Below are 11,723 nucleotides of genomic sequence, written 5' to 3' on the forward strand. Positions count from 1 at the left end.
AAAGCTACCTTTGAGATTGCCCTATGGATGATATAATCTCCACAGCCTTACTCGAGATAGATGTTAACTGCATGTCAGACATATCCCTGGTATCAGGGTTCAGGGTTGGGGTCCCTCAAGAATACTAAGTTCAGCTTCTGCAATTATTTTCTCACTTTATTTTTTCTTACTGATGGTAATAGAATTTTTCCCTTTAAATGATTTCCTTTATTTCTTGCCATCTCTCACTCAGGTCATTACAATTATTTATCATTGTTCCTTGCTATTTTTAATGCTTAGCATCTGTGTGAAAAATGCATACTCAAGGCTTGAAAAAGAACGACATAGTAATTTTGCCAGTTTATTGAAGAAAATTATAGGTAGACAATGGTGAGAAAATAGTGTCAGGTTAATATTGGGGTCCCTCCCCCTGCCACGTATCCCTGGGAGAGGGGCCCCGGGGGGAGGCACGGGGTTTCCCTGCCCCTGGTCAGCCTCGTTCCCCATTGGTTGGTTTGTGTTCCCCTGCCCAGGCAAGGACCCTCGGGTCCCGTGATTGCAGCAGTTCCTCGGCAGAGCCCCGGCCATGCGGCTGGAGAAATAAACATCTCTGAAACATCTAGCAAGAATCTGTCCATAGATATTTCTTTTCCATGGGCCTCGTTGTCTGATACACGTGTTACAGTATCCCCACTGTAACAGAATAACACAGAAATGAGGGAACACATATGGCTGGAAAAATCTGACATATTAAATACTGATATAACTGCTTGGCAGAAGGTCATGTAGGTGCTCAGCTATCATTTCTAAACCCCTGATTTAAATCAGACACAGGCCAGAGTTGACAAAAAACTTAATAACCATTAATGACCTTGTGCTGTCAGCTCAGGTCTGATTATTAGCAGGTAACTGCCCGACAGAGGTGTGGGCTCACATACACATGCACAGAGCAGCAGGCTGTCTGATTACCTACAGCTAAACAGGTCAAGACAGGTATAAAATATCCTTCTGATGGCTAAACATCAGCTCAGAATTCAGGACTGAGAGCTGTGCCTGAATGATGTCGAGAAAGAGCACTCTAGCTGCATTCACTCTCTGGCATTTCCCTTTGGAAGAGGATTTACCAGAGATGCTACAAAAGACACATAAGCACCTCCTTTTGCTTGCCTGCTGCTGCATGGCTGTATCCTGACATAGAGGTGAAAAAGCAGCTGTGCTTCTTCAGGGTCCCCTGTCCTTATCACAACTACCAGCCCCACTTCAGTCTTCCAGTAATAATAGCAATCCCCCAGTTTTTCTAGATATAATTAAAACCACCATAGCCATGGCCAGTTATGGCTGCTGTAGGATTTTGTTTCCGAGATCCTATTTTCATTTTCACAGAAGTATCTGTATCTTGAGCCAAAACTTCCTAAGACTGCTCTATGCCTGAGGGAAAATTTTGTTTTGTCTTTTTGAAGGCTTGATCAAATGCTGTACAGCCAGGGCTTTAGAACAAGGAGACAAAAGGAAAAGGATGTGGCTTTTTTAATAGCAAAAATAGTTGCGACTTTATTTGAGCTTTCTTTATGGTTTCAGCCACAGAGAGATCAACTGCAAAAATGTTTGACAGGATGGTAGCTTTTACAGAAGATATTATGAGGTCTTGAAAGTCATATTCAGTGACGCAGGGAATTTTGTGCACATGCTCTCCTCTCTCAGCTCCAGCACCTCTAATAATACCACTTCCAAACAGCATTCCCTGAGAGGGCTGCTTGCTGTTCTCAGTCTTTCTGACTTTGCCTTTTTTAAATTTTGAAATGCTTCACTTTAGATTCAGAAAGCTTTTGTGAGTTAAAACAATGCTCATATAACCTCTCTGCATTCAAAACAAAGCAAAGAGAATGGGAAGAAATAAAAAAAAATGCTATCTCACAAAATATATTCAAATCCTTCAACAGTATTAAGGTAATATTATCCCTGTGGGTTACTTATTTACTTTTGACACTTTTTTGGCTTAATCTCTGTGTAGATGAAACACTAGCTTGTGACCAGTTATAGTTCTGGCCTCTTAGGGAAAAAAATAATCAGGCAATGGTTAATAAAAGCAAGCAATAGGTTATTTTCCATCAACTCAGCTGCAGAATTTCTTCAACCAAAATACCTGACACAGCAGCCATCACATTTCTGAGGACTCTCCAAAGATTTACAGCAATTTATTCTCAAAAAAATTAAAATGAAATCTGATTTTAGGAGCAAAGAGATGGGGGAATTATTGCCTGGAGGATTAAAAGAAAAAAACCTCGCTGAAAATCTGGGTAATAAAGTCAGAGTCTTTCAGCTTTGGCCATTCACCAGTGGCGTTTTTCAAATACATTAATATTTCTACTGGTCTGTGAGGTATTACTGACTCTGCCACAGTCTGTCATTCCTAAGGAAGCAGTCTCAGGTGCCAGTGACAGGCTTCAGCAGCTACACAAAGAAGACTTCCAACTCACCAAGGTGAATTAGCAGCCTAGCAGCACTGTGTTTAATATCCCCCTCGGAAAGGTACAATTCTGTTAGCAATATAGCACTCAGGAACACCTTCAGAGTCCCAGTCTGGAAATCCCTAGGCCATCCTATTTCTTCATGCCTTTCTGAGCTGGCTGCTCCCTTCCCTCAGATGTCCTGAGGCAAGAATGCCTGCTCCCCAAAATAGCTCAGAGCTGACATCTTTACCTGTGATGCTTGCTCAGCCCCATGGTCTCTGATGCACAAATGAACCAGCAGTGCTGAAATGAAAGATAAGAATTTTTTAATTGCAGTCGATGAACTACTATGGTTTTGAATCCTTTTTACATCTTCAGCAATTTTTTATTAGCATTGCTTTGAGGAACATTTAAAAAAAAAAAAAGTAGTTCATGGATTCTTTTGGGCTTCACTCTGATTTTAGGGTTGAGCTAAATGTTAAATCACAAAGGACTAAAAATATTTCCTACTAGATTCTCTTTAAATTTAGAATGGTGAATAACAGTTCAATTTCATTCCCCTTTATTTGGCACTGGTCAGGCTACATGGCAATTATTCTGTCCAGTTTTGTGTTCCCAGATACAGGGATGTTGACCAACAGAGTGAACTAAGCAGAGGACCACCACAATGTTTCTTGCTATGTGAGATAAGGCTGAGGAAACAAGGCTCGTTCACCCCAAAGGAAAAAGCAACCTACCAGCAGCCTGCCAAAGAGGTCATTGAGAAGATGGAAGCAGGCTCTTCACTGAGATGTGTGATCATAGAACAGGACAGTGGCCAAAAAAGGAATAAGGGCATCTCCAGACAGGATATAAGGAGAAACCTTTCCGCTACAGAGACAGGCAGACTTTGATGCAGATTATCCAAAAAGGTTGTGCAGGCTCCATCCTTGAAGGTTTCCAGTGCCTGACTGGATAAGGCCCAGAGAAGCCAGGTCTGACTTCAGCAGGCTCTGCTCGGAGGTAAGCTCTCCCTAAAGCCCTTCCCTCCGGACTGTGTGATTCTGCAGCTCCCCCAGACACTGTACACTACTAATTGATCAACATTGTGGCCACAGCCTGTGGTGACTATATACAGTGATTGTCTTGGTGGAGCTCAAGGACTTGGGGGAGGCACTGAAGGCCTCCTCTTTAGCTGCACACCTGCAGGTTTCAAGAAACACTGCCTTCAAGCTCTAGAACCTTCCTATAGCCCACAGAGTTAATTCCCTAGTGCACTAACACTGCATTCAAGGCCATCCTTCAGATATCTTGGATGAGTCTGAATTACTTTGATTCTCACCTTCTGTTTTGTAAAGCAGAAACATCCACAGAAAGAAACAGGAAACTTGCAAAAAATTAAGTTTTTAATCCAGTGCCTCACTACAGAAGGCTGCTTTGTCCTGATTTCCATTTGCACAGCTCCTGGAGGCACAGTGTGCCACGGGGATATGCAGCTGGGGCATTAGCTGGGGCTCATAAATACGGCTGTTTCCCTAAGTATTTGTTGATGTGCTTTATTGCTCTGTTTGGAATCACTGGCCATTTAAAAATACTGTTATCAGCTGCTTATGCAGTTGCAGTGATCCAGTTCTGCAAAAGGGGCTTCTCCAGCCATAACAACTCTGTATTGAAATGTCTAATCATTTGCAGAAAACCATTCTTGTGGTTACGAAGCAGACACATGCAGCCCCACACCTGTCAGAAACAACATGCTGAGAAGCCAGAGATTTCCCCTCAGTTGACTTGTTCCTCTTGCGCCTACTTTCTGAGAGTAAGGGGACACACCAGAGACTTCTCTGTCTAAATTGGGAAAGTTATTTTCAGCATGACTACTCTCTGCCGTACTAGGCAGCGGAGGTGGAGGTGTTCAGGGCTTAGGGACTGAGCTCTTCCATATTCCCACTGCTGGATGGGACTCAAATGTTTTATCATCCTGGCCTCCTTTCCCATCCAAGTTTCTCCACATAGCAACACACAGCCCTCTGCTAGAAAATGAATGTAAGTCCCAGAGCTGTGGAGACAGTTCTGAGGACTTCAAAAATTGCCCCAGATTGTAAGGAGACCCATGCATATACCAGCATGTTTTAAACGGGTGCTCTCCCCATCCAAGCTCATGCTCCTAATTTATCTGTGCATGCAGTCACAGGCTGCCTGCCCAGACAGCCCAGGACAGCGAGCTGGGAAGTACACCATACTCCTCCAACCAAATCCATCCACAGGAAATGGGGCAAGAGCAAGGGAGGCTCCAGTGCCAGCTCTGGCACAAATTCATGGCATTTTCTGTGGTAGCTGTCTCCCTGCCAGAACCTGGTAGAGTGCTTGGTTTGGACTGCCTTACTGCAAAGTTTCAGAGCAAAAGGAACCATGACATTGTTTAATGGAACCTCTCATATCAAAATTACACCTTTTGTACAAAATACAGAGTAGACCTGGATTTGATTAAAGACACCTGCTAGACAGGCATTTGTGGCACAGAAACCTCTGCCTGGAGCACAGACTTTGGCATCAGGAGCTGCACTGCTGTTTGCCTGGGACAGAAAACCATCTGCAGTATCTGAAGGAGGAGGGAATAATAGCAGCCTTTTCTTTCCCTCTGCTGGCAGAAAGGAGAGGAGCACTGTAGCTTTGTGCTCATCCCAAGCCTGCAGAGCTGGGTGTCTCACACTACCTTCAGTAAAGGACATGTAACTAAAAACAGCCGTATGGATTTTTCTCTTCCTTTTGTTTCTTTCCCTTTCTTAAATCTTACCTTCTTTATCAGATTCTTTTTGCGCAATTTTTTTAGATTAGAACAAGTGTTTACAGCCTGGTAATATACTCTTGACAAAAGTATTTTATAATGAATAGATTTGACAGCCCTCTAACTATTGACTCTCACACTAAAAAAATTGATTGAGATTTCCAGCAGAATAATTATAGACATGTAAAATCAGTGATTAATGAGCTTTTTAAGGAGAGCTAAAACCATTGAATCATAACATGCAACTTTCATATCAAGGGCAACAATCACAGCGTCAGGAATTTGTAGTCTTGTGTAAAAACAAAAGCCCAAAATCTGTAGTCTTTTTACAATCCATGCAAGCCAGAAATTTCTCTGAAGTGGCATGGGATGTATGTCAAGGGAAATTTATCCTGCACAGTTTCACATTAGTTTTTATCCTGATATCAACTCTGCATTGTGAGGCTTCCAGTTGATCTGCTGGCCCCCATAAAAATCAGCCTGCTCACATGAAATAATTATTCACCTCTGCATACTTCCTCTCCCAACCTCCAAAAACATTCTTGTAAAGCTTAAAAAGGGCACGTTGGTTGGCTGGGCATTTTGTTGTTAGCAGGCTGGGCCCTTAAGCCTGTTGATGACAAAGGACAGAGGACAGGGAAACAGGGAGCCTGCCCCCACACACCAAAACCCATTGTGTGCTTCTGCCAGTTCTCATTTGCTGTGGACAGGAAGACAAAATATGGAAACAGTGCAGGAAAGGTCACTCTCAAGTTACTTCAAAACCAGCTGAAGCTCTGATCTGCCAGATGTCTTACAAGAAAGTTGAGGTTTTTCATGAAATTCTGTATCAATTTCCACACCAAAGAGGTTCAGATAAGCTTACACCTCTGTCTGAACCTCCAAACCTTTTGAAGTTTGCCATCACTGCCATTTTTCTCCCATACTGCTATTTTCCCTCACTCTGACTGAGCTCTTACAGAACTACCCAGCCCTGATAACCGTGGAGAAAATGATAGGAAAGGGGACTTTAAAATAGAAGCAAAAGTAGTGTTTTCAGAAATTACAGGCTGGCACATAGAGAATTATGGCCAGTGATCCAGGGAAATCCTAACACAGGATATCTGGTAAGTATGACTTTGAGCAAACATCAGTAAACCAACACAGACATTTGCTTGTGTTGTTTTATACCTCTGCTCACGCTGGCCTGTCGTGCTCAACCATTTAATCTGAGAAGACAGAACAAAGTGCAGAAAGCTGTGAGCCTGGAGGTCAGGAGGTGGCTTTCAATTTCTGGCCCTGATGCCCCCTGCCCTGAGCAGACCACCTCACCTCTTGCTGTCCTGACTGTATACAGAGGAGTAAGAGGATCTCTCTCCTTCCTAGGTCATGGTGAGGCTTCACTCATCTTGCACTGAAGATGATCTTTGTGTGAACAGTTAGCATGCTTGACTAACATGAAGGTGGGCTAAATTTTGGTGCTCTTATTCATGTAGAAACATGTGAAGTCTCATTGTACCCCCTGAAAAGCTGGGATCCTTAAATAAGTAGGATCAATCCCTTCTTCTTTGGGACTGTAGATGGCAGAGAAAACTGACTGGGCATGGGTGAAATTTTGAATATTGAAAATAAATTAGGAAATTGAACTATTGCCTGCAAACCAGAGGCATAATTCCCTACAGTGCCTTTTCCTGGGGCCAGGAGCACAATGGCTATTTGTTATCAGCAGAGGTGTAGTGTTGCCACAGTAATTGAAACAGACTGCTCCCTCTGGCATACACCAAGCAGCAGTGGTTTACTGTGAGGGAGGGCTAGACAAGTAGGGGAACAGAGGAAAAAACATGTAAAATATGGATAAAATTGCCCATTAATAGCTAAAAAGCCTCATTGTGTTCGGCATGACACCAAGCCCAGCAATGCCACAGGTGGCAGCTCAGCAATGTTTACCTGCAAGTGAGCTGCAGCTTTCCTTCCAGGAGAGTAGTTCTTGCCTTTCACTCACAGAGCTCTCCCTCACGCTGACAAGTGGGCAATCACTGCTTGATCACTGGAATATTTTATGCAATAGGAATCTCCTGCAGGGATTTGGCAATGCAGTCCTGGTGTCTCACTTGGCTTCTCCAGATGTTCCTTGCCCAGCCATATCTTCGAGCATTGCAAAGTGTTAGCTGTGGATCATGATCAAAACATCTATGGCTGGAAGAAAAGAGACAGATTTGCTTTACTTCTCTATGGTTAGGACAAGGATGGACAGTATTTTGTTGGTAGTAGGGTATTGTTCTGTTTTATGCTCTTTTTATGTACTCCCCAGACTTATTCTCTGTAATTTTCCACTTTGTATAAAAAGAGCTGTGGGTTTCCTTTGGCTCTCTACAAATACCTACATTAAAACTCTGGATACACAAAAGATGTGGACAGGGCACCAAAATAAGCACTCTTGGCCCTTTCGTTTGTTGTTAGCAATTGGGAGCATTGTTACTGCTCAGAATCACAGAGGCATTCAAAATGTGCTGGATGCTGGCGGGCGAGACTCAAGAGCACAGCTCGAGCCCTGGGTGAGCATGGTCTGGGACACTGCAACAGCCAGTGAAGAGACTCAGGTCTGGGCTTTGATGAATGGTGTCTCTGGGTCCTACTCACTGAAGCCTAGAGTCAGATTTAGACCTCATGTCTCAAATTGTCCCTCTTAAAATAATATTCCTAGTGATGTTTGGACCAAAGAAACAGCAGTGAATAGCTACAGTTCTGCAATCCTTTTTCTTAATGCCCACAATATTTCATGAGATCTCAGAAGGGAACTTGGATGCTAAATTCCCGTTTCCTTTACAAAGGCTCTTGCAGGAACTCATTGGTGGAGTGATGATGAAAGCCAGCAGTTCATTTTGCCATTTGGACTTCCAGAGTGGCAGTAACAAATATCTGGGCTTCTGTTTCATGGTGTTTCCAAGTGAACAGCACTTCTTTTGCAGCCACTAAGCTGGGGATTTGCTGCTTCGTGCTGTTCTGGAAGCTCACCATGAGACTGAGAACCACTCTATATGTTTTCCTCCCCTCACATCTTTACTAGCAATATAAGTTTTACAGGCCAGATTCTGGAATAGAAACTTTCTTGCCAGCATTCCACCCGTTAGTCATGAGCAAGTCCACTTCTTCCATAACAGAATCATGGGATCTGTGATGTTAAGATGAACAGGAAGCAGCAAAAGCTGTTTTAATTACCAAAGATAGGACATGTTTGGAGGACAGATCTAAAATCTACTGATCTCAGTGGAAGCCTTTTTCCACTGAACTAAGCAGGCTTTTGATCAGATCCCCAGTTAAGGAAAATGGTGTTGCTGCTGCTTAGCTGTTTTTCACTGTAGGTTGATCAACCTTGGCCTTTCTTGCTCATCTCAGAGCAGGCCCTCTGACTGGCCTGGAGAAAAGCCCTGTCTCCTTGTCTTGACAGGTCATTCTGCCTTTTACTTCACCTCTCCATTTTCCCTGCTGCTCTTCCTGGTTGCTCTATGCTCTTTTTGCTGACTCCCAGGAGAAGAGACAAAGTTTTACAGAGGAGCAGTGAAGCTGAATGGCTGCTACTGAGAAAGCAATCCCTGGGTCTTCACAGCCCTGCAGAGCCACTGAAAAGTACAATAAAGATGAGAGTGGTGAGGAATATGTAAGAATGGAAATTGCTTTAAAGGGCCCACGAGATTGATATTGCTCATGAACCATGAGACACCACCTCTCTGAGTGGTAGGGACAGTTTCTCCTCTCTCTAAGAGATTCTTATCCTCCTCAGGACATCTGCAGGAGACCATTTCTGTAAATTGTGATTTGAAAGCCTCTCACCTGATGTGACTCCTGGGGGTAAACGCAGCATCACTTCAGTGCAATCCCAGCATGAAAAAGTTAATAAGGTATATGTCACTGAGAAACCAATTGTACCTGCAGGGTAAGAAAAGGTCACGCATGAGTGCATGAAAACTGGACATGCTGCATAAACTGTTGATTGAAATCTCCTTTTCACTCATATATGAACACATTGAGTGCAAACAGGATCAGGACACAAAGAGAAATAAGACTGACAATATTTCACATTGATGAACTTTGGCTGGATTTTCTTTCATTTTCTTTTTCCCACGGTACACTGGCTACTTAGATGTTAGGTGAGCTGGACATACTTTCTCCTTCCTCTGGTAATTAAAACACTCAGACCAATCTCATGTACAGAAGAAAGAAAATAATGGGGGCAACTGGCTTCTTTAATGATGGGAAATTCTGGAAGAATTTGATGGCCCCTCTGAATTTCAAAACAGATGTTACTCGGTGCCAGCAGTTGGATCAGTCTGTGGTGTAAATGATCATGAGCACAGTGACAGAGCCGTTGATTTCATTAGGGCAGCTCCTATAACACTGTGTCATGTGCTTTATGGTCTTAAAAATAACAATTTCATAAGCACAGCCTGCAGTGCCAGCAGTTATATTATCTCCAGGACAAAGAGAGATGCATATGGACTTAATGAAGAGAAAGTGAAGCGTTTGTTAAGACTGTAAATGAAATAGGAAATTGTGTCATCTAGAGGAGCATATTGGGTGCCATTGCTTTGTTATCTGATTTCCTGTAGCACTGGTAGAGACAGCGTGTTTTAATTAAGGTTTTAGAAGGACTTCGTTGAGAAAAGATTTATAGAACCAGATTCTGTTCATGTGGTTCTATCAAAACCAAAGGGTTGTGTGGAATTGCCTAAAATTTGCCAGAATTTCCTTTTAAAAGCAAGCTGGGGAAAAGCTATGATGAAGATATGCAGACATAGCCTTTCCATATAGTCATATGACACTTCCGTCATTCTGTCATCCTGTTTTGAAATAATTTTTTGTCTTAACTTTTTAACGAATTTCATGTTGTATAATATAGAAGATTGCACATAGTCAGAATCATATTCATAGCACTCCAATTTGCCCTTTGTATATTTTGCACATTATACAGTGCAATGTAATGCAAAATGAGAAGTCAAATCCGTAAGGAAACAGATCTAACAGCTTTAAAAGCACTTGTTTCTGTGGATAATTGAAACATCTTTAAACATAGATCTTATTCACAGGAGTGATGCTCTCCAGCAAGTCAGATGTTCATCTTCCTTCATAGCTTAGATTCAAATCAGATGAAAAACAAAGAACGGGAAGTCAGGAAAGCCATTTAAGAAGACAGGGAAGATAGAAAAGCATTTTTACCTTGACACTAACAAAGCTAGAAAGGGACAGAAAAGGTTACTAGAGAGACAGTGTGCACATGAATACATGCACACACAAACCTGCGCAGTACAGTACAATCCTTGCTTGGTCTCCATATATTTGGTCCCTGGGTCCATTTTGGAAATTGATGAAATGACACATGCTGAGAGAAAGTGCCTTTTGTCCAAAGATTACAATTGCAGTACACAGGATATGAAATAAACTTCATCACCTGGTGGAAACCAGACCCAGAAAGACAAAGCCCACAAAGTCAGTGAAGTCCCTTTTAATCCCATGAGAGCTGTATGCCTAAACGTCTTTGAAGATTCGCCCCTAAACAACACCTCCAAGGACCCACAAAAAGCATATAGCTGAGGGACATACCTAAGCCAGATATTTTTAATGTCCTAATTGAATGCTTTCCCCACAAAAATCACTGTTTTCTCCCTGCCTGCATGAGACTGCTGCTCATGTGGCATTCACTGCCTTATGTTCTCCTGTGATAACGGGTTGTAACTGTATGCACAGTAGTCTAAGCTTCTCTCGAATAACAAAATTATTGAAAACCAGATAATGTTCACTACCACAGCTTGCTTCAACAGTCATAATTGTAGGAACAAAAGAAATCCTCTTTCATTTCTTATTAAATGCTTTGATGGTGTTAGAAGGAATGTCCTGGTTTTCTTTATTTCTTATGTTACATTAACAACCAAAAGAATTCTAGGGAACTGAAAAGCTTTGGAGAAATGCCTTTCAATCCCAAACTGGAAAAGATTATCAGGAGTAAGCCTAAACTCTTTACAAAAAAAATGTAATTTAAAATGACCAGAGTAGAGTCAATGTCCACTGTTATGGGTTTCATCATTCATACAGTACAAGACAACTGCTGAATAACCCAGAGCTGTTAAGGACCAGATTTTGCTCAGAGTAAGGTCCTTATCAGAACAGGCAGTAGAGAAATGTGCAAATGCCTGAAAAGCACATAGAGATGGTGCCATGATACCAATAGGCCCTGGAATATTTCTCCTTCTAAAGTACCTGCCATTTTATTTGAAGGTCAGACCACTTTCAGCTAACAGCAAAAGCTGCAGCTCCTGTAACAGAAGAATTAATTAAGATCCAAATGAGAGGTGAGTTTTTATTAATCACTCTGAAACTGCTAATTTTTCCTGAACCATCCTACTGGTATGTGAAAAGGTTGTTAGCCATTTCTTAAGTCAAAATTGCTTAAACTGCCTTCACATTGGCATTGACAACACCATCCTAAAGTCTCTTTTTACTAAAGCACACTGCTCTTTCTCACTGAATTAGTGCCAAGAGTGCATGGAGTCCTGCCTAGG

At 42.3% G+C, this 11,723-nt stretch overlaps 1 long non-coding RNA gene across 1 annotated transcript; it reads right to left on the reverse strand.

The window, feature by feature from the left end:
• Positions 1 to 931: 931 nt before the first annotated feature.
• On the reverse strand, positions 932 to 11,717 carry LOC108447885. Its single transcript, XR_001863589.1, has 3 exons — positions 9,001 to 11,717; positions 7,117 to 7,365; positions 932 to 2,732 (listed from the first exon to the last, which is right to left on the reverse strand). It is a non-coding gene; the product is annotated as an uncharacterized LOC108447885 (long non-coding RNA).
• Between the last annotated feature and the right edge of the window lie 6 nt (positions 11,718 to 11,723).

The sequence above is a fragment of the Corvus brachyrhynchos genome, unplaced genomic scaffold, assembly GCF_000691975.1.
Source record: "Corvus brachyrhynchos isolate BGI_N302 unplaced genomic scaffold, ASM69197v1 scaffold7, whole genome shotgun sequence".
Taxonomy (NCBI): domain Eukaryota; kingdom Metazoa; phylum Chordata; class Aves; order Passeriformes; family Corvidae; genus Corvus; species Corvus brachyrhynchos.